The following is a 27,789-nucleotide window of genomic DNA, read 5'->3' as shown; positions in this document are numbered from 1 at the left end:
TATGCAGATGTATTACAATGTGGTTCCCGATACCCAATGATGGGGGAGAACGCGGCCTGCCATCGACGGGCTGAGCGGACAATCGCAAACTGGTTTCATATTGTCATTAAACCAATTTCTGGCCTTCTCGCCATATTGTCCGCGCATGCCGCTGAGCACGCCCGATGCCAGCAGGCGCGGGAAATTCCGCCCTATGATTTTATGTAGTCCTGTGTTGTAGCAGCGCCAGGTTGACACCATGTTTAGGTTCATCTGTGGTCCAAGGAACATGTGTTAATTTATTATGCAGAACAATGCAGTACACCCGAGGTTTTGGAATGGGCTGAGGTGGTTCAAAAAAAACTGCACTGCCTCTAAAAATCTTGCAGACTTTTACTGTCAGAATTGCAGAAGTTCTAGAAAAGCTTTCTAATGTTTTGGGGATTTTTTTTTTGTATGAAGTGTCTTCGCAATTGGGAATTTCAAAGAAGAAAGTAACCTTGCTAGTTAGAACAGATCAAATCGATTTTTTAATAGAGATTCTTTTTAAACTGTCAAATGTAAATAGAAGAACTGAATCTACAAACTAGGGTTGTGGGAGATTGATATTTACAGGAATTTGCATAACAGTAATGTTGAAAGCTGTTGGTCATAACCGTATGGAAAAGCTGGAAAACTGACAAGATGATTATCAGATAAAATATAGTTATTTTTAACAGAACAGTTGCAATTTCAAATGTATTTCTACATCTGAATGCAAATTCTTATGCACACTGTGCTTTTAACTTCATATTCCAGTCACAAAAAATAACAAATACATGGAGCACATGAGTTCTACTTAGTTTAGTCTATGTTTTCTTTGCACAGTCCCTTACCAATAATTTCACACCTGTGTAATTTGTATCACTGAGTATAAATTGAAATAATTGAAACTAATCATCTCGGTCTTGAATGTTTCAATTGGCTCAGCATCCACAACCATTTCAGATGAGAGGTTAAATTGAGGCTCCATCAGCCCTCTCAGGTGAACATAAATGATCCCATGTGCAAATTGAAGAGGAGCAGGGGAATTTTCCCAATGTCCTGGCGAATATTTAGACCTCAACCAACATCTAGAAAGGATGGTCAGGCCATTCATTTCATTGCTGTTTGTGGAACCTCGTGCACAATCAGCTGGATGTTTGCTACATTACAGCAAGTGACTACACTTCTGAAGTACTACAATGGCTTTAAAGTGCTTTGGGATGCCCTGAGGTCATGAAATGTGCAATATAAATGAAAATAATTACTTCTTTCCTTAATAAGGTTCATTCACCTATCCTATAATGATTGTTACTGACAGGAGGGGGTTTAATTTAGAACAGCCCTGATTTCTCCACTCAATACCTGTCCGTAAACAGAAAGGTGTTTTGGTTTTTGATTTCCCGCTTTATACGTGATGATGCATTTTCCCCAACCCTTCAGTTTTGGAGTGAGCCAATCCTCTATTAATAACCTCACAGCAAACTCAAGGTAAGGTAAAATAAGAGGGATAGTTTATTTTACACACACACGAAATGCAGAAGGGGGTTTCACAACGTCCATCCCTATTTGCATACATACAATAAAAGAGGGAAAAGGGAAAGAAAGGGCTTCCAGGCAAAGACCACAATAAAAATAAAAATTATGGTTTTATGTGAGTCCAGAATCCAGAATCAAAAAGTCCAGTGGTGCATTCCTTCAGGGGTTGGTAGGCTGAACCCATTGCAAGGTGATCAACTTTCCCAAAAGCGATGACTTCCATGATAGAAGAAGGCCCATAGAGATGAATTAGTCTTCTAGGCATTGATACAGAAGTTCAGATGTTCCAGTGGTATGCAGTGTAGACGAAGGTCAGGTAATTTAAAACCTGGACAGAGCCCTGGTTCCATTGCTGCTCTATTGGTGGAAAATGGCAACCAGAGAACAAGCTGCTACCCTGGAGTCCTGGTTCCCTTCTGAGGTTAAACAGTGACTGAAGATGAAACCCAAAATCTGTATAATTAAAGCAATTCAAAAATCTCAAGTCTCGGCCATGTGACAGGGTAGCTCCGGGTTGAGCTATTCAGCTAATGAGGTCCCCCTTTGTTAAAACCCATTGTGTTTTGAGCAGGTAACTGTAGAATCATTAGCACATTGTTGGAAATGAAGAGTCACAAATTGCTCTGCCTTTGTCCATAGCTGGCTGGTGCAGATGTCCCGTCTACTATCCTTAAATGTTGGCTTGGCTGAAATGTTTATATAATGCAAGGAGTGTTACATTCCATGGATTTGATGTGTTAGCCTTTGTCCATTTTTAAACTGCTCAGAAACTCCCAGAACTACCATCATGTGGCCATTTTATCAGTCCAGCCATTTGTCCATTTTAAAAAACAGAATTTAAACAAGAAAACGTGGAAGAGAAACAAATTTAGATTTAGTTCTCTTCATGCCATCTCAGGGGGCACACCTCCACCACTCGAGAAGAAAAATGAATTCCAATTCATATTTTTTATTTGTGGTCTTAAAAGAAATAATATTGAATTATTGAAGGGTCATTGAATATCTTTAAGGCGGAGGTAGATAGATTCTTGGTAGTCAAGGGAATCAAATGTTATCGAGAATAGATGGGAATGTGGAATTAGGAATACAAACATCAGCCATGATCTTATTGAATGGCAGAGCAACTCGAGGGGCCAATTGGCCTACTTTTGCTCCTATTTCATGTATATATATATATATATATATATATATGTACATATGCATGTACATATGAATAGAAAGTGAAGAATTATACATGCATTCTCTCATTCACAGTGGCACATCAGACAGTGTTAGCAGGGGAAATGGCAGCTTCCTGCTGCATTTACTTTTTGTGATTTAAACCCTGGAGAAGGCATCCGCAAGGACCTTGTCCAGCCTGGGATTTGGGAAGGTTTAGGTGACTTGGGAGGATTTGAAATTCATCAATGGGTAAGTGCTGGAGTTCTGGCTTCCCTCTGTTGGGGGTCAGGCATTCCAACCACCTGATTATATCTTCGAAAGGGTTTGGGGCCAGAATTTTAACGTTGGCATGCAGGGAGGAGGCCCTACAAGGAGGATGAATAAACTGACATGCGGTGACGTCAGGCATGCGTCCCAACGTCACCGCACGTTATTTAGATCTTGCGTTCGGCGGGCGCGCACCGGAGGTGGCTGCGCACCTGCCGAACTGTCAAAGGCCTGTTAAGGCCAATAAAAAAACCAATCCATGTAATTATCAACGCTGCCGTCCAACCTTAAGGTTGGCGGACAGGCAAAGAGCCCCAGCGGCCTTCCCGTTTTTCAGGAAACCTCATCCATGGGTGCGGTGAGGTTTCCTGAAGGTTTTATTAAATAAATAAATAATTTTTTCACATTTCATAAATGTGTCCCAGCTGGGGGGACATATGTAAATAATTTTTATGTTTCTTTATTGAAAAACCTCAATATGTACTTAATCCTCCTGAGGCAGCTCCGTGCTGAGCACTATGGGCCGTGCATCATGCTGGGCGGGCCTTAACTGGCCAGCCCACGTGAAATGGCTGCGCGGAGCTAATCGCGGGCAGCGATCGGCTCTGCGCTCGCTCCCAACCAGCTCGCCCGACAGGGAGAAAATTCTCCCCTGGGAGTTTTATAGGGTGGTTACCACTCAGGGGCGAGTGATGGTCAAGTTGCTCTGGGCAATCCGGAGGGGAATGCTGGACATCTCACTCTGTGGGTGCCGAACCCTGTGATCATAGGGCTGAGCTGCTCTCGTCCAGTTTAGCTCCTGCCTGTTTACTTTAGTAACCTGGGGGTTCAGCGTTCAGACCAGGGACCATGGGTAGGCTGAGGATCAGGAGAGTGGGGTGTTTTAAAGGGACTTGGCTCACTTTAGGGGATTCCAGTTTGAGCGCGAGCACAACTCGAGAGTTCCAACTTGTGTTGCCAGGCGCTCTGGATTGGCATGGCAACAGGCAGGCAATTGGCCTCAGAACTAGGGTCAGCCTTTCTAGTTCCAGAGACATGGAACAAGTTAGGAGAGTGCCTATGCTCAAACCAAAGGCCCCAGCGAGGAAGCCATTGATTGATTTGGCCAGTGGTTGTATGGCGAATTTAAATGTGGACCAGAAAAATTCCCAAATTGGCCTAGAAAGAGTGAGGGTGATGCCTCACTTAGTTGACAAGCCACTGGAGGTACAGCAAGAGCTGACCATCCACCAGAGAGCAGTAGTGTACCAAAAGACATAATACCTACCCCCCAACTGACCAACAGAGAGACCCCAAACAGATTGGACCCCATGCTCATCCACCATAATGTAGAATTGCAAGGTGACCGGACAGAGTTAACAATCCTATTTAAAATATCCATAAACCCCAACCAGGCTACAGCACTGTAGCCCTCCCTGGTATGGATGTGGGAGAGGCCCCTGCCAGAAGGCCATCTTCTTATCAATCCAGCCCAGAAAGGCTGACACCCACCCCCCTTATTAAAATCCATTGTGTTTTGAGCAGGTAACTGTAGAACCATTAGCACAACATTGGCGATGAGGAGTCACAAATAGCTCTGCCATTTCCCAAAGCTGTCTGGTGCAGATGTCTGATCTACTATCCTTTGTGTTGGCTTGGCTTGAATGTTTATACAATGCAAGGAGTGTTACATTCCAGGGGTTTGATGTGTTAGCCTTTGTCTATTTTTAAACAACACAGAAACCTCCAGAACTACAAACATGTGGTCATTTTATCTGTCCAGACATTTGTCCATTTTTAAAAAAACAGAATCTAAACAAGAGAATATGGAAGAGAACATATTTCTTTTGGATTTTTTTCTTCTTTGTGCCGTCTCGGCAGGACATGGTCAATTGAAAAACTTCTTGCAGCTCTGATGAACGATCATTGACCTGAAACTTTAGCCCTATTCCTCTCCACAGATGCTGCCTGACTTGCTGAGCATTTCCAGCATTTTTTGTTTTTATTTCAGATTTCCAGTATCTAGTATTTTGTTTTTGTATTTCATTGTGCTGTATGCAGAAAGCATATCAGTGGAACCAAAATTAAACTATAGAAAGACATAGAGGGTAATATTAATCCCATTGTGTTGGGAGTGACATTAACATTTTAAATATCTTAATCCTGAAACCAAACAGTTTCAAACCTGCCCACTCCAGTTTTTATGAAGGTGGGATAAGTGCAGGCAACCAACCTACTTCTAGTAGGCAGGTTCATTTAAATATGTTAATGAGGCTATGAGCCTCAGTTTAATCTCAATTCCAGTTTAAGCGATGTGGCTGGCCAAGTTTCCCATACCTCAAGAAATACGACAGCTAAAGGACTGCTGCCTTGATGAAGTAAGCTTCTTTCCAGCACTGCTTGGGGGCCAGGGGCAGCAGGAGTGCTTGCCACCCTAGCTAACCCACCATATCTGCACTTGATCTCTTTCTGACCCCCTGTAATCACCCGCCCTCCTCCCAATCGCGCTCTACCCACCCTCCCCTTGAAATATTTAAGCTAAAGAACAGGAAACCGTCAGCATTCATGGCATTTTAGTCAGAGGTCTTTCCCCATGCTTGGAAATCCTGCTCCAGTAGATATCGGGTCCAAATAGTTAGAGATATTGGCCTTTGACTTCCATGCTCCCCAGTGTCGGATTTGTGGGGTACCCTAAAGGTGCACTGGGGAATCCCCCAGGGAAGTTCCCAGGTAATGATTTGCATGTCAATTGCCTAGAAATGCACACCTCCTCTGGACAATTGCACCTGTTGTGGGAACCATCCAAAAATGCAATTTAAATCGCAAACTTTGGATGGTTCCGCCGGGATTATACCAATAGTTATCCAGAAAAGGTTAGAAGAATTAAAACCTCTTTCAACTTCTGGGTAACTATTGTAAAGATCCAGACCGACCCCACAGGATTCACGCGCACCCCCGACCTGCCACCGCCCAAGGGACTCCCCCCACCAGTACCCCCCTGACCTCGGACACTCCCACCTCCCCCCAAGACTTTGCACCCACCCAACCACACCACCCTTCCGACCTTTGACCAGACCCCAACCTTAGATGCCCCCACCGGACCTCCCCACCCGCCCCACCCCCGACCTCGGACCCCCCACCCCCCCACCCCCCCCCCCAACAGATCCCACCCAACCTCAGATTCTACTCGACCTCAGACCCCCCCCCCCGACCTCGGACACCCTCGATCTTGGACCCTGACCTCGAATGCCCTCTCTGACTTTGGACTCCTCCTCGACCTCGGACTCCCAGTCTGACCTCGGACACCCACTGACCTCGGCCCCCCTGGCCTCGGGGCCTCCCCCATCCCCGAACTTCCAGAAGCCCCCACAGACTTCGGACCCCCATATCATCTCCCCCAGGACCTCCGACCAACCCCTCTCAACCCCCGGATCCACCCCTCCACTAACCCTCACCCCTGAACCACGCCCTCCCCAAATCCTGGACCAACCCCCCCCAACCCCCTGACACACCCAACCTCACAAATCCTATGCACTTACCTTAGGCACTTAGATAAGTTTTTGCTTATGTCTGGGAAATGGCCTCCTTGACCAAAACAGCAGGAGCGATTGACCCCACACTGTAGCTGAAGTGAAATATTTGCCCCAGTGCTCTGGAGACTGTGGTAGAACCTGCTGTAATGTGCCTTTAAGGGATAGCAGTGTGCCGTCACTAAAAGGAAAGTGTGTCATGTGATCAAGTCTCAGTTTCACTTTGGCCTGTGAGCAGAAAACAGCACACACAGCACAGCTCTGATGTCTTCAAACTTTCTATCTGTGCATATATCTTCTCATGTGCCTAGTCTCAATAAATGAATCCACAACGTGTGTACCTAATCCTTTGAGTGATTGGTGTCTTTATATCATTACAAAAATATGACAGAACCCGACTCAGATCAGAGCAGAGGGAGGTCCCCAAAACAGCAACAGAATCCTTCAGCAGATGGAGTTAAACAAGAGGAAGTTATAAAAAGAAAACAGCTGTTTAATGACATGAACTTTCCAAGACTGTGGATTAGGACTGCTGTAAAGCATGGATGTGTGTTTACAACCAGGAAACTATAAATCGCAGATTATAGAACTGACTCCTCATGGGTTGCCACAGCGTCCTAATGTCCATCTTATTAAAATCTATCTTATAGTTAAGAAGACATTTTGAACCGCCAACTGGACTGCAAATGTGACAATATGGCTGTGCCGACCGAATACATTGGATGGCTAGTATGAGAGGGCTCAAGACTCAGTTTGTACATTGAAAGGAGGGACATGTTTTCCAGAGCTAATAACATTTTGGAGGTTGAAGGTGAAAATGAAGAGATCAAGACTCAGAATAAGGTAATTTTTGAGTGTAAGAAAGTAATTTTGCTAACGGAAATAGGCCCAGAGGTGTATGGCACATGAACAAATCTTCTTGCTCCAAGCGAGGCAAAAGATGTGCCATTCAAAACAATCACTAGGTTGGAGGAACATTTCAACCCTAAGCCACTAGAGAAAGCAAGATGCTACAAATTTGGAACCAGAAGTCAGAAAAGTAGTGAAACAGACTGAGTACATTGTAGCACTGAAGAATTAATAACCGAATTGCAACTTGGGCACAGGCTCAAACCATGCATTACGAGACACATTTCTTTGTGGATTGGTGAACGAAAGAATCCAATCAAAGATACTGAACGCACAAAATATTACATTTGAGCTAGGATGACAAGCCATAGGGATGGCTAAAGAGAACGGTTATGAGGAGGCTTTTAGAAACAAGGCATGAGGTGGAAATGTGGGTAGCACTGAATAGAGAATTACATGAGGGTGAGATTGTAGTGGTTGAACAAAGGACTGCTGCTAGTGGAGCAGAGTGAATGAGTGAGGGATGGGAATATAGTGGAGGACCTGCTTAGGGAGATATGGGAGGAGATGTGGAATAAAGCCATACAGAGGCTTGAAAGCAAGGAAGTGAATTTTACCACTGTGAATGTCAAGGTGATGTACAGAACAAAATAAAATAAAATATTATGATTTCTAGCTAAAACAGTCATGGTGAAGTTTCATAATGCACTGGTGAGATGTTATTGTTGGAGAGTTGTGTATAGTTTGAGTCACCATACTTCACAAGGAACATACATGAATTGGATACTACAGAGAATAGTAACAAAAATGATTGTAAGGGTACAAATTAAAACTATGAAGACATTGGGCTCAAATTATGGTCCTGGCAATTTTCCTCGGATAACATGCCAGGCTCTTCAGTGCTGCCCCTCTCAGAGTGTGCAGTATATTTGTATGAGCTCAAGGTGTGCCAGCAATACAACAGGTAGATCCCAGGTGCCTGTGAACCCCAGCAAGAAAAATAATACGTGTGCCTCCTTCTACTGGTTTACCGAGGGGAATTATTAAATTGTGTTATAATTGTGTTGATATTTGCAGTTACAGGTTGCTTCCCTGCCCTGGAATCCCCTCTGCAGCACTCTCCGCACTCCTCCCCTCCCCCTCCGCCTTTGTGGGGTCCACTTGCACCTTTCTGGAGACCAGTAAGTCTCATCTAGCTCTGCATAATGGTCTCCAAATATACACAGCGTCCCATTAGCACAAGGAAGCAGGAACTCCTACATAGTGAATTCCCATGACTTCCACGGCAGTGGTTAGCTTGGTAGGTGAGTGGAAGCTCTGGTCCAAATAAGGCTACTGCTTACTCCTGAAGGCTAGGACTCAATGTTTCTGATTCCTGGTGTAGTTTCTGGTCAATCCACCATTGACAGCAGGGTTCCACATGAACAGCCAAGTAAATTTGGCCTAATATAATACAGTGTAGGAAGGAGGTCATTGGTAGAGCTTCATGAAGGTTACAAGATATAAATAAAATGCACTAGAATATTATTTCCAAGGTATTGTAGATCAAAAGTACATTAATTAAATTCAGTGTTAAAAATTTATAACAACTATTAGAAAGCATAGCTATACTTGAAGGAGAATATTTGGAAGAATTCCTTATATTAATTAGTGGAGTCAAAAAAAGTTCAGGATATTGAAAGTATCATTGAGTGCTAGGCTGATTAAATTAGAGTATATATGAGATGAGCATTGATTGGTGAATGATCACTTCTCTTCTGTTGCAGCAAGAAACCTGCAAAAATGTTCCACCTGAAGTTTGGAGAAGATAGGGAGCATTGATGTGGATGTCATCCCTTCTCAACAGCACAGTGAAAAAGTGCATGCCGATGGCAATACATAAGTCATGACAAATGAAGTAGAATGGTTCCTCAGATTTACATTTTGGAAACTACAAGAACTTGCAGTTATATAGTACGTGTAATGTAATAAACATCCCAAGGCATTTAACAAAGCAGAAAGTGTGGTGGTGGGTGACATATTGGAGTGGAAACAATAGTCTTGGTGATGAATAGATCAAACAAAGCAGGAGGAATATAGTTCAATCTGAGAGAAGAGATGGAAAAGGAATGGACATGATGGGAAGGACACAGAGGAGAGAATTTTCATCGGTGGGGTTGTGCGGGGATGACGGGAGTGGGCGTGAACTCGATCAGATCCGATTGGGTCCGCGCCGCCATTTTACCTGGGCGGGCCAATTGAGGCCCACTCATCGTGACGTTCGCCTGGAAGTGCTGTGCGCTGCTCCCTGCGTGGGCGGAGTTCCCTGAGTCAGGGCCTGCGCTCTTTCACGCATGCGCATGAAAGAGTACAGAAATCTCCCTGAGGCACCTCTGATGGGAACCAAACAAGATGGGTTCCAATATGATATGTTGACATTTTGGTGTCAAAGAACTTTGAACAAAGTGGTGATTGTGAGGTTAAGGATGGTGACAGATAAGTAGAGATGGATGTCACCTGCATAGATATGGGAATTGATTCCATGCCGATGGAACATATCATCAAGGGGGAAGATGCATATAAAAAAAAGAATACATTTGCATCACAAAATTTAGGGCACACACAGTTTTCCAAAATGCATACTGAATAAAATCAACAACTTAGTTTCTTAGCAAGTACCTGTCTAGTTATCAGAACTAGGCTTTATATGACAACAGCAATATAAGTGTGGTAACAAAGTTGGATATTATAAAAATGGCCACTTTCATCATGTCACCCCCTTCAGAAGTCTAGATTTTTCCTGTCATATGCTCTTGCTTCATTACTTGTGGTCACTCCTTTCCATTTTCAGACAAGGGCAGAATTTTTATGTCAGTGGACGGGCGCGATCAGCCTCCGCCAGCGATTTCACACTGACTGGCCAATTAACGGCCAGTCAGTGTGAAGCGCACGCTGGAATGCTCAGCGGTACAGGGGTGGGGGGGCGGGAGGAGGGCGCGTACTGGCGAGCGCTGAATGAAAGCTCCCTGAAGGCAGAAAGGTGCCTCCGGGAACTGAAAACTTTAAAACCAGTAAATAAAGTTTGTAAAATCAGGAAAAAAATGTCCACGCATCACAATCAGTCACCGGAACATATAGATGATAAAAATGATGTCCATAGATTTTTATTTTTTTAATTTAATAACAGAAACCTCACCCCGCCCTTGGATGGGGTTTCATGAAAAATTGCAAAGCCCGCATGGTCGTTTCGCCCGTCCACCAACCGTAAGCTTGGACTGGCCACAAAATATCAGAGACAACTACAGTGACCTTAATGGGCCTTTTAATTGTCGGCGAGCGCGCTTCCAACTTTTGCGCGTGCCCACCGACCGAAATATTGCACGAGCGCGCATGCTGACGTCATCCCATGTGATTTCGCGTCCGATCGGGTCGGGTACGCACGCGCAAGTCGAGCTAAAAATTCTGCCCCAACAGTTTTTCATAGATAAAAAAGAAAATCATGAATGCTGAAAACTTGAAATAAAATTTCAAATTCTGAAAATGCCCAATGGGTTAGGGAATATCTGTTTGCATCCAAAGTGTTAGCCTTTCATCTACAACATTAATATCTTTCTTATTTAAAGTTGGCCAACCTGCTCTGCACTTTTACCATCTTCTGTTTTAATGTTGTTTGTTTTTAACTTTTTTCTTTCCATTTCATTTTTGCATTATTTCATCCCTCTGTTTAGACCTCCACGTATCAAGTACTGTCCAGTGATTTAGAAAGTAACTAGACAGCCTCTGTCAATGTCAATGGTAAACTATTGATTCTCGTCAGGATGTGTGTGAGAGTGGCCTGATTTGACTTAATTCCCTGGAAAATAGTAAATTATTTGGATCTTTTTTGTGAAAGTATGAATGTGATGCTGTGGTGCATTTCATTTTCTGTTCAATGTATTAGCATAACATTTGCAATGTTGTAAAATCCTATCCAAAAGATTAGAGTAATGCTGAACCTTGGAGTGACACTGTGAAGAATGATATGCGATTTAATCCCACAGTGTTTCCTGAGCTAACATCAGAGTCCAGCACAGAGTTCTCAACAGGGGCGGAAAAAAACAGAAGCAGAGCTGTCCTTGGAATGTGGGAACATTTTTCTTTGTGGATCTTCCAGCGGATATTTTCTGGAATCATTTGCATGACAGCAGGCCACCCTGCAGACAGAGAAATTGTGAGGGAATAGAAGGATTCTAAACCCTCTAAATCTAATGTGAAATGCAGTAAACCTCATCTTAATGCTTTTACATAGTAATATTTTTCCAAATGGCTAAACTTTTCCCATATATTCAGAACATTTTATCCAGAAAAAGTTAATTATACAGTATGGATTTTTTTACAATAAATAAAAAGATGTTTTCCACTTTTGCTGTTTTTAATTTTGCTTATTATGAACTTCCAAACTAAAATGCACAGAGGGCCAAATATAAGGACAGAAATTGAATCTGTCTAGGTTAGTATTTATATATTTAAATAATGCCAATTCTCATTTAAATAGTTGCTTAGTAGTACAAAACTTGAGTATTATTGAAAAACATACTGTTCAAGCTTCTCATCTTACTCTAATCAGGGCAGATACGCAATAACACCAAATCTCAAAGGGGAATAACAAAATATACAGCATGATAAGAGGGTGCTGATTGGTAGAGCCATTTCCATGGAGAATGTGCCAGGAAATAGTCAACTGCCAAGCTTTTGTTTAAACTTAAACGAAGCAAATCAACTCTGATTGTTCAAGGCAATGCCAAGGGGAATGAACCAGGGAATGGCTGTCCCCTAAGCTTTTGTTTAGTTGAAAAAGGCACAATGTATGGACCTGTCCTTTCTGTTTGCTTGTCTTCTAGCACATGTAAGTGAGCCACACTGTGAGCCCGACTGATAATCTTAGGGCAGAATTTTCTGCCCAACGGGCGGGTGGGCCTGACCCAATCTCCGGCGGGTGGGGAGCCGATCCCCGCCGAAGAAGCGAACCCCACCACCATTTTATGTGGGCAGGCCAATTAAGGCCCACACAGCGTGACGTCTGCTGGGAAGCGCTATGCGCTTCCTGTGCAGGCAGGAGAGGATTCCCCAAAAGCAAGAGTGCTGCCTCAGGGAGATCGGCTCCGATTTAAAACTTTTAATAAACATGTTTAAAAATTTTTCCTGCCATGTCCCCTCATGTGACACTATCACATGAGTTGAGACATGTCCAGAAGTTTTATTGAAACCTTTCTTAAAAATTTAAATACCCTCAGGATACCTCATCCCGCCCGCACAGGGAGCGCACAGCGCACGGCTTCCTCAATTGGCCTGCCCACGTAAAATGGCGGTGTGGACCCGATTGGGGGCGCCAATCGGGTCCGTGCCTGCTCGCGCCTGTCCCTGCACAAACCCCCCCAACAGGGGGAAAGTTCTTTCCATGAATTCTAAAAGTGTGTGAACAGTTTACAATTTTTCCAATGTTATAATATCCAACAGTTTGTTGAGCAACTCTGTTTGCAATTTAATTCCAAATTGATAATACTTATAGGCTGCAAAACCCAACTCCATAGTGCCACAGATGGGCAGACTAGCAAGGGCGTGCCTTGCGTGCATAGAAAACATGCAACCTAGCCAGATCTTGATGTTGCTCAGCCTTTAATGCTGATTTAGCACATAACCTGATATTTTGGACCTCGCAGGTCCTCATTTAAAAGCCCTGAACTGATGGTGCATTCAGCTGCACAAGGGACTGCCCATTTGTGCTAATAAAGGAATCAGTATAGATCTCTCAGGCATGGTGCATTGACTTCCTTTTGTTGCTGCAGTTTGAGTGGAAATACTGTGTTCTGTGTTGTTGGGGTTCTGTAAAGTTGTGGGAGTCAAAAGGGAGTGATGCTGGACTTTACCAATGAGTTCAATGGAATTTCAAGGCCTGTCAGCAGAAAGCCTATGAGCACTCATGGGGTTCTAGCTGTAGTATCTCTTGGGTTACAGCAGGTTGCAGAGAGGGATGAAGCAGTGCGTAATGAAAGAAGGGGTGGGTTCTCAATACAAGACTGTACCCAGCAAAGATAACATGGAGCACTTCTACTTTTGCTTTAACCAGGAGCAGCGTCTGAGGTGGCTGCAATTCACCAAGGAGGTGAATTGTATGAGAGTATGAGAGGAATGTAGCTAGAAATGTGGAACAGCAAGAGTTTCTACACGTATTTAAAAAGGAAAAGAGTAAGCAATGTAGTGTTGGTCCTCTCAAGGGAGTGAGGATGGGCAGATAATAAGGAAATGGCAAATGAAATGAACAAATGTTTTGCTTCTGTCTTCACTATAGAGGATACAAAAAACATTCCAGTAAGAGCTGTAAATCAAGAGGTGGAAGGGAGAGAGGAACTTGGTGAAATTAGAACACTAGGGAAGCGGTATTGAGCTAACTGATGGAGCTATGGGTGGACAAGTCTCCGGATCCAAATGGACTTCATCCTAGGGTCTTAATGAGGTAGTAGATGCATTGGTGTTAATTTTCCAAAATTCTCTAGACTCTGGAAGGTTCCATCAGACTGGAAAGTAGCAAATATAATCCCTCTATTCAAGAAGGGTGGGAGGCAGAAAACAGGAAATTATAGGCCAGTTAGCTTGATGCCTATCATGGGGAAGATTTTAGAATCGATCATTAAAGAGGTTATATCTGGGCACTTAGGAAAGCTCAAGGTAATTGGGAAGAGTCAGCATTGTTTTATGAAAGGGAAATCATGTTTAACCAATTTATTAGAGCTCTTTGAATGAGTAACATGAACTGTAGAAAAAGGGGAGCCTGTAGATGTACTGTATTTGGATTTCCAGAAGGCATTTGATAAAATGCCTCATCAAAGGTTATTGTAGAAAATAAATGCTCATGGTGTAGGGGTTAACATATTAGCATGGGTAGAAGATTGGCTGGCTGGCAAAAAACAGAGTATGCATAAATGGGCCTTTGTCTGATTGGCAGAATGTGATTAGTGGAGCCCCACAGGAGTCTGTACTGGGGCCTCAACTTTTTACAATTTACACCAATGATTTAGATGAGGGGAGAGAAGATATCATAGCTAGATTTGTAGATGACACAAAGATGGATAGGAAAGTATGTTGTGAAGAAGACACAAGGAGTTTGCAGGCAGATATAAATAAGTTGAGTCCGTGGGCAAGAATCTGGCAGATGGAGTACAAGTTGCGAAAATATGAAGTTATTCACTTTGGCATGAAGAATAAAAAAGCAGAGTATTACTTAAATGGAGAACGACTATAGGGGCCGAATTTTCCGGTCGGCGTGCGGGGATGGGCCTGACACGCTGACGTGTAAAATGACGCGCGATATTTCGTTCAGCGGGCACAGCTGGAGTTGACTGTGCGCCTGCTGAAATGTAAACGGCCTATTTAGGCCATTAAGAAATTAACTAAAGTACATAAGAACGCTGCCCGTCTAAATTTAAGGTTGGCGGGCAGACGAAAAGCCCAAGCGGCCTTTGCCTTTTTCAGGAAACCTCGTCCACAGGCGAGATGTGGTTTCCTGAGCCTTTTGTTAAATAAATATATACATTTTCATAAATTTTAAAACATGTCCCAACTCATGTGACACAGTCACATGAGGGGATATCTTTAAATAAATTTTTAAATCATCTAATCAATCCTTTTAATATCCATTCAATCTCCTTTGGCAGTTCCGTGTCTCAGGGAGATTGCTGCGCTCTTTCACACCTGTGCGCAAAAGGGTGCTGGCCCCAACTCTCCCTCCTCTCCCCGTCCACACAGGTAGCACTGCGCTACCTGCTGCGTATTACATTGGGCGGGCCTTAATTGGCCGGCCCGCCCGCGTAAAAGAGCAGTGCGCAGCCGATCGTGGGTGGCGATCGGCTCCACACCCACCCCTGCCCGCTCCCGCCCAGCCTGCCCACCATAGGAAAAATCCTGGCCCAGAATTCTGTGGTGTGAGAGATCTCACAAAACATTAGCATGCAGGTACAGCATGTAATCAAGAAGGCTAATGGAATGCAATCCTTTATCACAAGAGGAATTGAATATAAAAGTAAGGATGTTATGCATTGATGAGAGCACATCTCGAATATTGTGTGCCGTTTTGGTCTCCTTATTTAAGGAAGAATATAAATGCATTGGAGGCAGTTCAGAGGAGGATTACTAGGTTGATACTTGCGCTGAGCGGGTTGTCTTATGAGGACAGATTGAACAGACTGGGCTTGTTTCCACTGGAGTTTAGAAGAGTGAGGGGTGACTTGATTGAAGTATATAAGATCCTGAATGGTCTTGACAATGTGGAGAGGGAAAGGGTGTTTCCTCTTGTGGGTGAGTCCAGAACTAGGGAAGTGTTTTAAAATTAGGGGTCGTCATTATAGGACACAGATGAGAATTCTTTTCTCAACAAGGGTTGTGCGACTTTGGAAATTTCTGCCTCAGAAGGTGGTGGAGGCGGGGTCACTGAATATTTTTAAGGCAGATGTAGGTAGATTCTTGTTAGGCAAGGGAATCAAAGGTTATCGAGGGTAGATGGGAATGTAGAACTTGAAACACAAATAGGTCAGCCATGATCTTATTGAATGGCGGAGCAGGCTCCAGGGGGCGAATGGCCTACTTCTGCTCCAATTATTATGTTTGTATGAACGGAAGGATGTAAATGCACTTGAAGTGGTTCAGAGGAGGTTTACTAGATTGACACCTGGAATGAGCAAGTTGTCTTATGAGGAAAGGTTGGACAGGCTAGGCTTTTTTCCACTGGAGTTTAGAAGAGCGAGGGGTGACTTGATTGAAGTATACAAGATCCTGAATGGCCTTGACAAGGTGGATGTGGAAAGGATGTTTCCTCTTGTGGGTAAGTCCAGAACTAGGGGGCACTATTTTAAAATTAGGGATTGCCCTTTTAGGACAGAGATGAGGAGAAATCTTTTCTCTCAGAGGGTTGTGCGACTTTGAAACTCTGCCTCAGAAGGTGGTGGAGGCAGGGACATATAATATTTTTAAGGCAGAGGTAGATAAATTCTTGTTAGGCAAGGGAATCAACGGTTATGGGGAATAGATGGGAATGTGGAACTCAAAACACATCAGATCAGCCATGAGTTTATTGAATGTTGGAGCAGGCTCGAAGGGCTGAATGGCCTACTTCTGCTCCTATTTTGTATGTTCATATGTACATGTGTTTGTGGGGCTCTATGTCAAGAATACTGAAGATGAAGTTTACCCCAAAATTTTCAAACCAGCGAAACCCTCAGCCTTAATTTATTGACTGGCATTTTAATCTCTGCCCTGGAAGATAAATTGCAGTAATATACATTTTAATCTGCTGGTGAGCAAATTCTCCATTTCAAGAGTGTTCAGTGGCCCTATAGAACACAAATGTTTTATGCATTTGCATGGTTGAGCTGTCAATCAGTAATGAGGAACATGCATATTGCTGCTTGATTGTAGCAGCTAGCTCTCTGGGACTGAATGTTAACAGGACCTGAACATGTTAAATAAATGGATAGATTTGTTGACAGCTGTCTGTTAGAATAGTATATGCAAAATTTGGTTTATCTAATACACGAACAATGGATAATTTGGATGTTTATTGCTTAAGGTAAAAATAAAAATGCGGCTGGATTTGAGCTGTCTTACATTTTTCAGTTAGAATATTCTACAAGATGATTTAATTCGCAAACATAAATTAATGGTTGATGGTACAGTTCGGAGGGAAAGATGTAGCATTGAAAAAAATTCAATCATGCACCAGTTACCTTTGCAGTATATTTTAGGATTTAATTCTAATTTTATTTTTTGATAATGTCAGAATTTCTTTCTAGCTCCTAAAAACCAATTGGTATTATTTTACACATAAAGTAAGCATCCACATCTAATAGTGCTAAATGTTCAGACTTTTGTAAAATATATTTATTTCTGTATTCCACTAAAGAAAAATGGCAGGTACCGATATGAGAATAACACCTAACTCACAATGTCATATTCTGTGTTACTAATGTCTTTAATCTACACTTTGAACCAGTGTGACCGTAAAAATAATTGTTATTTTGGAATTTAAAAAAACTACTGACTAGAAACCAGTATTAAAATGAATAACCATTTGACTGTGACATTAAAGCAGAAATCCAATCATGGAACTTTATCCTCAATCAATAAAATTGTCAGGAACACTCAACTGAATTGCTGCCTTGCAGCTCATTGCCAGCTATCCATTATTTTATGTATTCATCATTATGCTAATGGAGCATTTATAGTACAGCCTGTAATGTTTCCATCAGCTTCCACCTTCTCAAAGCATGCAATGTCTGAGAACACATACCTCTGGAAAAGCAGAAATGAGCTTGTTTTTTGCACAGTTTCCTGAATTCCAACAGTGACTACACTTCAAAAGTACTTCACTGGTTGTAAAGTTCTTTGAGGCATCCTGTGGTCATGAAATGAACATTATAAATGCCAGGCTTTCTTTTTCACTTTTATTTTCTTTTGGTTTTGGCTGTTTAGTTAAGGGCTTAATATGTAATTTATTTTCATGAGATCTTATGTAGATGTGAACCAATCATTCATTTAAATCTTCACCTTCTTTCAAACAGGCATGGTATTCATGAAAAAGTATTCAATTCATTTGGTCAGAGCAGCTAAATGTATTTGGAAACCCTAAAGTAGCATATCACCCCAAAGTGCTTCACAAGGGAATAGGGGAAAAAAGGATAACTGAGGAAAGATTGAACATTTTGCAGGGCATTGACCAATGGGAAATCCAAAAAAGCTTTCAGAAGGCTTTTGAAGATGAAGGGATGTAGTGGCAAATGAATTTAGGAAGGGAATCCTAGAAAGGAAAACCATGATGCCTGAAGATAGTTCCTGTCAGGAAGATATAATCATTTTATTGGAATTTATTATAAAATGGTGGTATCTGTGTCTATATGTGGCTGTGGGTGAGACTTAATTGGATTAAAGGCAGCTGGTCTGAAAGCTTTGATTTATTAGAACATGAGCTAGGTTTGAATGTTAAGTAGGTAAACATAGGTGTCAAGGAACATTTGCATTTATAAATAAACCAGATTCAATTGTTTTCAAAGGAGGAGTGAAATGTGTTGCCTAGCCAGATGAAGTTCATAAACAGTGGGCAGAATTTTGCCGTCGGCGAGCAGGGGGCGGGGCCCGCTCGCCAACATATTAAATTATGCAGGATGACGTCGGGCAGAACCCCCAATGTCATCCAGCCCCATTTAAATTTTCAGGAAAGCGGGGGCGCAGCAAAATCAGCTGCGGGCCCGCCAACCTGTCAATGACCAATTGAGGCTATTGACAGGATCATTTAAACAATTAAAGGACCTGCCCGTTCAACCTTAAGGTTGGCGGGCAGGCCAGGAGCCCCGGCGGCAAACAGAAAAAACATGAAAGCTCTTCCAGCGGCAGGATGAGGTTTCATGCACTGTTTTAAAAATTTTAGAAAGTTATTCTATAAATTATGAACATGTCCCATCTCATGTGACATTGTCACATGAGGGGGACATGTTAGGGAATTTTTTTTTTCTATTTTTAATATTTTTCAAAGTGGAAGCGATCTCCCTGAGGCTGCACTTAGCCTCAGGGAGATGTGCGCTCTTTCGTGCGCATGTGCGAAAAAGCGCACTCTCGCTTTTAGGGAATCCCCCCCCGCCCGCACAGGAAGTGCATAGCACTTCCCACCAGATGTCACGTAAAATGGAAGCAGCTCCCCACCCACCAGAGATTGGGTTGGGTCCGTCTGCCCAACTGGCAGAAAATTCTGCCCGGTGTGTTTATTTTTCCTAAAGATTAATGGTAAAACTTAGTACTATGAGAGATTTTTATTATCAGAAAGGTAAAGTCCAAAGACATAGTGAAACAAAGGGAATTTGCATTCAAAGGGGAAAATATGTATAAAGGAGAGAAGGCTGAGTGTGAGGTTGGGCATTTTAGGATCTAACAAGTGTGAAAAGCCTTCAGCATCTAGGCCTTAATCTGCTGTCTTCAAAGAACTGAAGTTAAGAAAACTCACTTTGATTTCGACTGATTCAGGGTATTGTGTGTCACTTTGCCTGGATCTTTAAAAATCTATGGGCAGAATATTATGTGGCGCACGGGCGCATGCCCGACATGCCCGAGCATAAAATAATGCGCGATAACGTTAGGCGTGCATCCCGACGTCATCAGCAGTCTCGTGATATGTCGTTCAGCGGACACGCGGCAGAGTCGGCAGCATGCCCACCGATAATTAAAAGGCCTATTAAAGCCATTAACAAACTAATTAAATTCAAATTAACACTACCCAACAGCTGCCTAATGGTTGGCGGGCAGGTGAAAATGCCAAGCGGCCTTTACATTTTTTAGGAAACCTCATCCACAAGTAGGATGAGGTTTCCTAAAGTAACCAAACATTAAATAAAAACTTTATTTTTGAATTAAAAACATGTCCCAGCTCATATGACAGAGTCACATGAGGAGCCATGGCTTATTAAATTTTTATTCCCTTCATTATTTTTTTACACAGTGCTTCAATCTCCTTGAGGCAGCTCCATGCCTCAGGGAGATTGAAGCGCTCTTTCTCACGCATGCGCAAACTGTGCACTAGGCCCGCTTGCCCTCCTCCCTCCACCCGCACAGGCAGTGCTGAGCGCTGCTGCTCACAATCCATGCTGGGTGGGCCAACCCACGTAAAATTGCGGTGCGGAGCCGATCGTTGGCGGCGGTCAGCTTCCTGACCGCCCCTACCAAGCACACCTGTCAAGGGCAAAATCCTGCCCTATTTGTCTTACTGTTGTTTTAACGGAAGTGTAACTGGGAGTCAGATTAAGTAGGGGATTTAGAAGTAATTATAGCAGTAGTAATTTTTAGACATATGTATGTGCTTAAAAAATCATTTTTCTTGTTGATAAATCTTTAATATAGTTTTGTAAAAACCTATAAGACTTGGTGGCCTTATTGCTACTGAATTCAAGGCACACATGTCGAAATTTACACAAATTGCAAAACAAGTTGTAGCAGTTGTTTCAAGTTTCTCTTTGGGATTTGAACAATTCAGCTTTTATAATCAGCTGTGCCACAACATACCACTGATGGCACAGTACAGGTAGTGAAGGGGCACACTGTAATCTAAATTGGGAAACTTGGAGAGAGAGATCGGAATACAAGGTTGAAGCAGATTGCAGTAGCTGGGTGGATCAGGGCAATGGAGTGATTTGTAAATCAATAAAAAGATTTTGAAATCAGTTGGGATTCAGGAATGGAGGCCATCAAGCATATTAGCATTCATGATAGGGTATTTGTAGAGGAGGTCGGGAATATTTGATGTTTACGTGGAGCAGTGCTTGGGAGGCCAAAGAATAAATGATTAGAAACATTGAGCCTTGATGTGAGGAAATCATAGATGAGTGTTTTAATGCAGGGAGGCGGGAGGCAGGGTGATTATTTTTAATTGTTATTGATACTCGATGAGTGGGATAAGAAAGGAGTTGATGGTCCTGTCAAAATAAAACGTGGCAAATATTGCAGATTGTTAGGTTTACCTTGCATCAAGAGGAGAATTTTCTCCTTGTCAGAGGGGCTGAGCGGGAGCGGGCGCAGGCAGGCGCGCAGCTGGTTGTCGCCCGTGATCGGCTGCACGCCGCCATTTTACGTGGGCGGGCCAATTAAGGGCCGCCCAACATGAAGCGCACCCGGAAGTGCTGAACACTCCCTGTGCGGGCGGGGGGAATAGGCTGAGTTGGGGCCTGAGTGCAGAAATCTGCACGGAGCTGCATCAGGAAGTTTAATTTCATTATGCAAAATTTAAATAAAGAGAAAAAAAAATTCCAGACATGTCTCCTCATGTGACAGTGTCACATGAGCTGGGATATGTCAATGAATTGTAATTAAAAAATTTATTTCATTTAAAAATCCTTCATGAAACCTCATCCTGCCCGCAGATGGGGTTTCATGATAAATGCGAAGGCCGCCTGGGCTCTTCGCCTGCCCGCCAACCTTAAAGTTGGACGGGCAGCTCTGTTAATTATTTTAATTAATTTTTAAATAGCCTTAATAGGCCTTTGACAGTTCGGCGGATGTGCAGCCGACTCCGATGCGTGCCCGCCGAACTGAAAATCGGAATGACGCACGGTGGCATCGGGACGCACACCCAACATTACCGCGCATCATTTTACACGTCGGCGAGCGGGGCTCGCTCACGCATGCCAACCCAAAGATTCTGGCCCAAAAGTTGACTACCATGCACTGTTTTTGGCATGACGCAAAAAGGGTGACTTTGGCTTTGCCAATGTTTAAATGCATATTTCTGGCTCAACCACAAGCAAGTAATGTAATAATATTAATCACATTGAGATCCATTGTGCCACTTATATGTTAAAGGAACTTGATGAAAATTATGGAGATGGCCATAGGGTCAGAAAAAATAATTTTTGCTCATATTGAGCTATTGTTCTGCCTAAAAAGGATACTATTACAATTTATAAATCAGTTTGCGAATTGCTATGCAAGTATGTTGAAGGTTACAATTCTCCTCCATAAATCATTAGAATATCACTGGATGAGATCTGAAATCAGTCCCTTTATTCATCCGCTCAGTGAAGCAAATGGTATGCAATGTAATGCAATCTGAAGAATGGAGAAGATATATTTTTGAAATGGGAAGGATTTAACCTGATTTAACTGGCAAATTAGTTTCTGTAGAAAAACGTTGGGACTGAAACAGGAATTTTGATTAAGCAGTACAGATTATTATTCGAGGTATCGTGAAATTTATGTTGTAGGCAACTAAACACAGTCACAAAAACATTGGGATTTTATGGGGTACGGATTACCCACCCCCACCCATCCTGATCTATAAATTGGTTAGCACCTCGCACACTTTAAATCCAGCTGCCCTGCAGTGATAATACACTGGGGGTAACTTCAGTTACTTCAGAGTAGGGCTTCTGCATTTCAGGGACAGGAAATCCCACTCTCAAGAGCTGCCAGCCAATCTGATTGGCCAGAAGCTCTGTAGTCCCAGAGGACAGTAGACAGTAGTGTCCACTGCTGAGACTATATGCAATCCCCAAGAAGGAAGACGATGTCGTCTGGACATGGAGGTAACCCCAAGCATTTTGGTCAGACAGGAATTGGAGACCCTTGTGAGGAGGGTGGTGGTAGGTAGTTGGGTTTTAGCGGGCGGTGGGGAGGCACAAAGGAGGTGTACCATCTGAAGATGCCCATGATGGGGCACAGGGTCCCCTAAATGGAGGTAACTCCACCTTCCTTCCCGACAGCAATCTGGGATGGCTGCCTTCCTTCCGCCTTATCCCACAGGCTGGAAAATTGCGGCAGAGGCGAAATGAGGCCCTTGGGTGACAGTTAATTGTCCAGGTCAGGGCCTCAGTAGGCCGAAGGACAGGCTTTGCCTACTCGCTCCATGAAATAGGGAACAGTCAGGGGTGGGCGGGAAGGCGGGAAGGCAGGAAGGCTGGCTACTCACTTCAAATGCACCACCGTTAAATGCCCCAGCAGGGGCACTGGGTTTGGGGTGCTGTAAAATTAGCCCCATTAGCATTTTACGTCAAAATAGCGAAAAGTAGTTCTAGGTTATTTTGGATCTATTTAATAAGTCAGGAATGAAAATAGGCAATGGAGTTTATTTCAATAATTTTGGAAAAATGATAAATTAAATATAATTGAATACCTGCTTTATTTATAAAAATACAGCAGATAAGCAATATAAAACATATAGCCGGATGGACAAACGTACACCCTTGTAATGTTGTAAAGGGTTGTCTGACATCCTTGCTCCTAAAGTTCAGTAATTCCACAAGGGACTTTTTAAAAGCTAATGGAATTAACAAGCCAAAAATGTATGGCTTCACGTCACATCCTATAGCTGCTCCCAAATGAATTTAACAGTGGGCTTTCTATAATCGCAAAGTTCAATGACAAATTGCACCAAAATGGTGAAAATGAAGGCTAAGAAACATATCTCCTATGTAATTGCCAAATCTGTATTCTAAAACTTATTATGTATTTTGTTTCATACTCAATTTATAACTTATGCTTTGTACATTTATTGAATACTAAATGGTAAACGCTTCCTCCCCCACACATGAGTACAAAATATAGAAAGATTTTTGTTTTCAATCTAAAGAATTTCGTTGGTTACTATAAAGCAGGTATTTCCTAACATTAACCCACCAACCAACAAACCTGCCCCTCTCCCCAAAAATGCCTGTTATATGAGGCAGATGTTGACTTCGTCTTGCGCCTCATTATGAAAAACTATCTGTATTATAAGGGGCAATTTACAAATCTGTGTTGCAAGCTAGAAGCTTTGCCTGCTGGCAAGGATTATTGGCGGTTCAGGCACATCATGATATTCTGTCTATTATAATGAAAGAAGGCAATAGATGCCCTCTTCAATCGCCTGGACTTCTTCTGAGCCCTCTTCGATTGTCCAGGCTTCTCCTGAGCCCTCACCGCTTAAAGTCTGCCAGCCCTCTTTCTGCCTAGAGCCTCTTTCTCTGTTCCTCTTTCTTCTTAACTTGGACCTCTCCATGTCCTCTCTCACTGTACCCTGCCTGGGACTCTTCTCTGGCTATGCGCTCCACTCCTAGCCATATGATCCAGGTTTTTGCACCTTTTTTTTGCGCAGGTCCACTTGGCCCATCCTTGACCTGAAGAATTACAAAAACACTGGATCATTCATGTGCCGCCTACTCCTGACCTGCACATGCGTGAAACATCCAAGACCCATTAGAGTTCTCGGCCCCTGCTCCACAAGAAGGTAAGTTGGATCTTGTAACAATTGGACAAATCAAGTTGGCAAAGATAGTCTGGAGAATAAGTTCATAGAATGTGTTCAGGACAATTTCTTAGAACAATATGTTCTGGAGCCAACCAGGTTTAGACCTGGTCGTTTGTAATGGGATAGGATTAATTAATGATCTCATAGTAAATGATCTTCTAGGTAAGAATGATCATAGCATGACAGAATTTCACATTCAGTTTGAGGGTGAGAAATTTGGGTCTCAAACCAGTGTCTTAAGCTAAAACAAAGGCAATTACAAGGGCATGAAGACAGAGTTGGCTAAAGGTGACTGGGAAAATAAGTTAAAAGGTAAGACAGATACAAAAAGCATCTCAAGAATAGTAGAAAATTAAAAGCAAAAGGGAGGGAGGAACTTAAAACAATGACAATCAGTAGAGAAAAAGTACTAGGAAAACTAATGTGACTAGAGGCTAATGGGCCTGATGGCCTGCATCCTAGGGTCTTAAAGGAAGTGGCTGCAGAGATAGTGGATGCATCTTCCAAAACTCCCTAGATTCTGGAAAGGTCCCAGTAGATTAGAAAGCCACAATCTAACACCACTATTCAAGAAAGGAGGGATACAAGAAGCAGGAAACTATATCCCAGTTAACTTAATATCTGTCATAGGGAAATTGTTAGAATCCACTACGACAGAGGTTATAGCAGGATACTTAGAAAATCATAATGTGATCAGGAAGAGCCAGCATGGAAAACTGAATTTAACTAATTTATTACAGTTCTTTGAGGAAGCTACCAGCAAGGTGGATAAGCAAGGTGTAGATGTAGTGTAGTTGGATTTCCAAAAGGCATTTGATAAAGTACCAGATCAAAGGTTACCACATAAGATAAAAGCTCATAGTGTAGAGGGGTAACATCTTAGCATGGGTAAAGGATTGGTTAGCTATGAGGAAACAGAGGATAGGGCTAAATGGGTCATTTTTGGGTTGACGAGCTGTAACAGGTGGAGTACCACAGAGATCAGTGCTGGGCCCTTAACTATTTACAATTCATACCAATGACTTGGATGAAGGGACCGAATGTATGGTAGCTAAATTTGCTGATGACAGCAAAGTAGATAAGAAACTAAAAAGTGATATAGATAGGTTAAGCAAGTGGGCAAAAATTTGGCAGATAATGTGGGAAAATGTGAACTTGTCCATTTTAGCAGGAAGAATAGAAAAGCTGTATTATTCAAATGGAGAGAGATTGTAGAACTTTGTGGCACAAGGGGTTTTGAGTGTTTTGGTACATGAATCACAAAATGTTAGTATGTAGGTACAGAAAATGATTAGGAAGGCAAAATGGATCTTGGTGTTTATTGCAAGGGGAATGGAGTATAAAAGTAAGGAAGTTTTACTGCAGCTATACAGGGCCTTGGTGAGACCACATTTGGAGTACTGTGTACAGTTTTGGTCTCCTTATTTGAAAAAGGATAACATTCCATTAGACGCAGTTCAGAGAAGGTTCATTCAACTTATTCCTGGGATGAAGGGCTCATCCTAAGAAGAAAGGCTGAACAGGTTGGGCCTATATCCACTGGACTTTAGGAGAATGAGAGGTGATCTAATTAAAACCTGTAAGATCCTGAGGGGACATGATAGAATAAATACCGGGAGGATGTTTCCTCTTGTGGGGAAGACTAGAACTAAGAGACATAGTTTAAAAATAAGAAGTCTCCCTTTTTTTAAAAGGGAGGTGAGGCAAAATTTCTTCTCTCAGAGGGTCGTTAGACTATGGAATTCTCTTCCCTGAGAGCAATAGAAGCTGGGTTATTGAACTTATTCAAGACTGAATTAGGTGGATTTTTGATAGACAAGGGAGTCAAGGACTATGGGAGAAAGACAGGAAAGTGGAGTTGAAATCAGATCAGCTATGATCTTATTGAATGGTGGAGCAGGCTTGAAGGGCCAAATGGCCTAATCCTGCTCCCATGTCCTATTTTTCTATAGGCCAGCTGGTCTAATATCTGTCATTGGGAAAATGCTAGAAACCATTATTAAGGAGGGAGTAGCAAGACATACAGAAAATCAGTATTAATCAGGCAAAGTCAACATGGTATTGTGAAAGGGAAATGGTGTTTGACAAATTTATAAGTTTTCTTTGAGGATGTAACAAGCAAGGTGGATAAAGGGGAACCAGTAGATACAGTGTATTTGGATTGCCAAAAGGCATTTGAAAAGGTGTCACATAAAAGGTTACTGCAGAAGATAAGAGCTCATGATGTTGGGGTGATATATTAGCATGGACAGAGTATTGGCTAACACAAAACAAAGGGTTGGAATAAATGAGTCATTTTCAGGTTGGCAAGCTGTAACTAGAATGCCACAGGGATCAGTGTAGGGGCCTCAGCTATTTACAATCTATATTAATGACTTGGATGAAGAGGCCAACTGTATTGTAGCCAAATTTGCAAAGATAGGTAGGAAAGCAAGTTGTGAGGAGAATACAAAAAGTCTGCAAAAGAATATAGATAGATTTACCCAATGGGCAAATAATTTGGAAGATGGAGTATACTGTGGGTAAATGTGAGGTTGTCCACTTTGGTAGGAAGAATAAAAAAGCAGAATATTATTTAAATGGAGAAAGACTACAGAATGGAGGGATCTGGCTGTCCTTGCTGCTGGATCAAAAAAATGTTAGCATGTAGGTGTAGCAAGTAATTTGGAAGGCAAATGAAATGTTGGCCTTCATTGTAAGGGGTTAGAGTATAAAAGTAGGGACATCTTGCTACAACTGTACAGGGCATTGATGAAACCCCACCTGGAGTACTATGTACAGTTTTGGTCTCCTTACATAAGGAGGGTTACATTTGCATTGGAAGCAGTTCAGAAAAGATTCACTAGGCTGATTCCTGGGATGAAGGCGTGGTCTTATGAGGAAAGTTTGAGCATGTTTTGCCTATACTTACTGGAATTTAAAAGAATGAAAGGTGTTTGTATTAAAACATATAAGATTCTGAACCGGCTTGACAGGGTAGATGCTGAGAGGATGTTTCCACTTGTGGTAGAATCTAGAACTGGGGGCATAGATTAAAAATAAGGGGTTTCCCATTTAAGCCAGAGATGAGAAGGAATTCCTTCTCTCAGAGGGTCGATAATTTTTGGAACTCTTTCTGAGAGAGCAGTGGAGGTTGGATCTTCGAATATATTCAAGGCTGAGTTAATCAGATTTTTGATCTACAAGGTGTCAAGGGTTGTGGGAGAACAGCCGGGATAGCAGAATTAATGTCAAAATTAGATCAGCTATGAATGGTGGAGGAGGCTTGATGGGTCAAATGACCTACTCCTGCTCCTATTTCTTATGATCTTGTGATCTTATATTTAAGAAAGAGAAAGCATTGCTACTGACGCCATTGGTAGCCATGGACGTGACTTGGAAAAAGCCAGAAATAGCACAACAATGTTGTGCAGCAATCTGTATCTCTGAACGTTTAGAGAAATTAATCATTTTAACTGATCTATCAGCTCTGAATGCAAGTGGCTGTGATATCCTGACTCATAGAAAAATCACCCTCTATGGATCAAAACAAACCCATGGTTAAAAATGAGTATGAAGTAAATCAGTGGCAAAGTTGCTGTCAGCCTGAAAATGTACCCATATATTGTGCCTGCACAGAGCATTTCAGAAAGCTTTGCTGTGAATATCTTTTGCTGTTTATTTTGGTCTCTGCAAGTTTCATTTGATGTGAATGAT

At 42.4% G+C, this 27,789-nt stretch overlaps 1 protein-coding gene and 1 long non-coding RNA gene across 2 annotated transcripts in view; one reads left to right on the top strand and one right to left on the bottom strand.

The window, feature by feature from the left end:
- LOC144682707 (uncharacterized) overlaps positions 1-9,225 on the top strand; it is a 29,674-nt gene extending 20,449 nt beyond the window's left edge. The window contains exons 2-3 of the long non-coding RNA XR_013577093.1: positions 7,127-7,319; positions 9,092-9,225. This is a non-coding gene — a long non-coding RNA (uncharacterized LOC144682707). The remainder of the gene's footprint in view (positions 1-7,126; positions 7,320-9,091) is intronic.
- trmt9b (tRNA methyltransferase 9B) overlaps positions 1-27,789 on the bottom strand; it is a 172,919-nt gene that overhangs the window by 81,881 nt on the left and 63,249 nt on the right. The gene's annotated exons all lie outside the window — the stretch shown is intronic.

This window comes from Cetorhinus maximus, chromosome 7 (genome assembly GCF_964194155.1).
Source record: "Cetorhinus maximus chromosome 7, sCetMax3.hap1.1, whole genome shotgun sequence".
NCBI lineage: Eukaryota > Metazoa > Chordata > Chondrichthyes > Lamniformes > Cetorhinidae > Cetorhinus > Cetorhinus maximus.
The sequence above is the reverse complement of the archived record's forward strand: the minus strand, read 5'-3'. Positions and strand labels throughout refer to the sequence as shown.